The following is a 3712-nucleotide window of genomic DNA, read 5'->3' on the forward strand; positions in this document are numbered from 1 at the left end:
ATTGCTAGGTTAGGGCTGTGCTGGTGGGATCGCGATGGGGTGGGAGAGGGAGGGAGGGTTTTAGTTTTGTTTTTTTTAACTTGCACCAGGTTTAGCTTTATTAGCCCCCTTGCTTGTTCTCAGGCGCTGCAGCAGAAATCTGTCTAGTTGTGGTTTTTGCAGCTGTGCCTGGGGCTGTTGGGAAGCACTGCCCCGACTCAGAGCCCCCGTCTCTGCTGGGGGGAGAAGCCCGCAAGCCCAAGGCATAGAGAAGTGGCACATCCTGTGTCTGTCCTCAGGGACATCTTGTTCCCTTCCCAAACACCTCTGTGAGAAAGAAACCTTTGAGGAGGGCAGAGGATCTGCTCAAGCCTTGCCCCACGGGTCTGCTGGGGTCTGGGGCTGTTACCGAGAGAGAGGGGGAAGGCACCAGCTTTCCTTGAGCTGTGTGTCAGGAAACTGAAGCCCCCTAGACCCAACTTACAGAGGTGCTCTGGGAGTATCGCTTGGGGCCAGTACTGCCTGGCAAATTTCTCTACAGTTTTTATACAGGTTTTTTTATAGGAGTGTTTGTGGCTTTACAAAAATGTAGGGAACGATGCAGCAGATTTCCCTTCCTCTCCACTTCATGCATCTCCTTCCTGTGTAGCTGCCTCCGGTTTTTGGCAGAGGGCTGAGTTTGTGCCAGCCTACAACAAACAGCCTCACAGAAGGCCGGGGTGTCCCCAGTCATCTGGTGCTGGGTGGCAGCAGAGGTGGACATGCAGCGCCCTGCACGCGGCGTGAAGGGTGAATGCTTCTCTGGTGCCTTTTTGTTGATGCAGAAAAAATTTTTAGAAACAGGGTTTTTTTATTTTACTCAACTCCCAGTCCCAGAACTTGTCTTCAGGTGTTTCTCCTTCCCTTCTCCAACTGCTCAACAGCTCCTGAGCTCTGGCAGGGATTGGGAGGTGCTGGTTCAGGGTGCGAGTCTCCCAGCTCTGTTACCATCGCTATTCAGAGCAGTTTGACTTGCAGGTGATAAATCGCCTGTGACTTTCCAAGAGGGGGAGGCGGATTGGGGACAGGGAGGGAACGGTTTGCCCTCTCTCTCTCTGCTTTTCCTGTTGCATCTCTCCGAAGAAGTGCAAAGTGGTTGCCCTTTCGCATGTGCAAATGTGGAAACCGGCCTTTGGCAGGGGGACATCGCTGTTTCTCCCTGTGCGTAGCCGGTGTGTGCTCCGCGTTGGCAGCTAGAAGCACTTAGATGCAGGCAGCAGCCCGATCCTGTGAGGCCTGTACAGCCTGACGACTCCTGCAAAATCAGAACTCGGGCTGTTTTGCAAGAAGCTTCTATGTGTATCCAGCTTTTGCAGAGGGGCATGAGAGCTTGAGCCCCTTCCAAAATGAGGGGAAAAAGATGGGGGCTTGTCTCACTTTGCATGGGATCTTTTGGCATCTGGGAGGGGGATTTCATGGGCTGCAGGAATTGACCGCAAGTAATGCTAGTCCTAGACTTGCCTGGCTTCAACAAGATGGAAACCGGGGCCAGGAGAAACCTGTCTTCCAGCAAAGCCTGTTCCCAGTGACCCTGGGCTATAGCTGCAAACAAAAATGTGGGGACCAGAAGACGCTTTCCTCCCTCCCCCACCTTATTTGGGGAATAGCTGGTGGACACCCAGCTACAATGGCCGGCAGCCTGTGTTTCTCACCCTACTGGCAGGGGCGTCCCTTGCTTCCCAGGGTCAGCAGTTGGAGGGGAGCTCATTCTCTGAGGGGGAAAGTTTGCTCTTGCATGTCTTCGATTAGTGTAGGGGATGCTCTGGTGGCAGACACTCCTGCTTTGAGCAGGTATTCTCAGTGTGCAGAACAGCTCTTGGGTTTGGGTGGGTTTTGATTGCCCATCCCAAGTTTCCTAGCTTACCAGTGATCCTATTTCGGGGGGGGGATCACATCCTCCTACTTTTTCTCCTCTTAAGTGGCTCTTGTGCTGTCTTCCCCGTTGTGGGTTTTCCCTAAAATACAGAAACTCCTTACCTGTGGCAACCTCCGAGTTATTTCGCATTTTCCCAGATCTGCATCCAACACGTGGGAAGTTTTGTGCTTTAGTACAAGAGGAAGCGAGACTTGGAAAACGGGGATGCTGAGGCTTCACTTTGTGTCACTAACAGTGGACCGAGTCCTGGGGGATGGGCTGCAGGGAGTACCGGCTGGGCTGGGGGTGGGAGGCTGCCGGGCTGAAACCCTGGTAGCTAATGGCATGATCCACGGAGGGTCCTAGCACTGCTGGTACTTCTCTCCTCTCCAGGGCAAGGGCTCTTTGCCCTGTTTTTTCTACACGGTTCGTAAATTTGCTGCCCATCTGTCCCTACAACTTTTTTTATATGTGTGTGTATATACTGTAACTTTTTTTTGTTTGTGGGTGGGAAGAAATTGTTTTATGGATTATGTGAAGAAAGTCTATTTATCCACATGGAGTTCAGAGTAGGGATGCTTTGTGAAATGAGGTGCAGCTGGTGGTGGGGAGGTTCCCCAGGGAACATATCTGCTGTCCGAAAACCCTGTTCCAGGGCTCATGAGCATGTTACCTAATAAAGGCAAACATTACCACCACCTTGCGCCTGCCCTCTTTCTCTCAGCCCTCTTCATCCCACCCGGCAGCTGCGTAGGTGAGCCTGAAATGTCCTTCAGAGACATCCAACCACACGAGTGCCTCGGGAAGCTGTCACTCCTTTGTCCAGATAACCTGGAACATGGAGCTGTACGGCTTGCAATGAAAGATGGTCCCTTGGTGGAGCAAGTGTGGTGTCTCTGCGCTCGTTTGGAAGCAACCCAAGAAGCTGATGTCTTGAGCAGAGCTGGGCCAGAAGCCTGCAATTTTAGGAGCATCTGTATGGGAGGAAAGCTTTTACCTGACCTTGCTTGGAACAATGTCCTTTCACTCCACCTCTTCATTTCTCTGCTTCCCCCTGGTAAAACTCTGTCAGAACCATTAAACTTCAGACAGAGATCTGTTTGGTTTTCATGTAGCTGCTCGAAGGGTTTTGCAGTTGGCCCTGGAAGCTGTGTTCCCACCATGTCCCCCACTGGGGGAGTTCCCTGGGCCCTGTGGGAGTGGGCTTTGTGCTCTGCTGCCCATGGGGAAGGGGCTGGGGTTTTGGGAGCAGCGCAGGGTCCCCCAGCCAATCCATACTGAGGCCATACAGTTTAATGTAGTATTTATTGGCAAGGTGGAGGCCAGGGCAGTGGGGAAGGGAGGCTGGGGAGGGAAAGAGGCTGCTTGGGCTCTCTTGCTCTTCCCCCGCCTGGTCATGGGGGCTAGGTGGGGGTGCCTGGCCCCAGCAGGATGTGTTCCCCCCATCCCTGGGGACTGTGGTCTGTCTGTCATTGGCCCCCGTCCCTTGAGCAGCGCACTGCTCTGCCAGTGTGCCCCCGGCTCAGCCTCTTCACGGGGCGGGCTGAGAATGGCTGAAACTTGTTGCCCAGATGAGAGGGACAGCCTGGCCCACGGTGCCTCCTCGATGGTGAAGTGCAGCTGGCAGCCCCCATCCCCGAGAGAGGAAGGACAGTGCGTCTCCCGCCATGGCCAGCTGTCATGGTTTACGTAGGACCTACGATGCTTTGCTCCAGCGGGCCACCCCCGGGGGAGGCCATCAGCGATGCTCAGGCGAGGGGGCAGCCCCAGCCCCAGCCCCCGATGGTGCCAGCCGTCAGACAGTGACCTCGGTCTTGCTGTTGGTGGCGAGGTGCCGGG

Source organism: Aptenodytes forsteri, unplaced genomic scaffold (assembly GCF_000699145.1).
Source record: "Aptenodytes forsteri isolate BGI_AS27 unplaced genomic scaffold, ASM69914v1 Scaffold284, whole genome shotgun sequence".
Classification (NCBI taxonomy): domain Eukaryota; kingdom Metazoa; phylum Chordata; class Aves; order Sphenisciformes; family Spheniscidae; genus Aptenodytes; species Aptenodytes forsteri.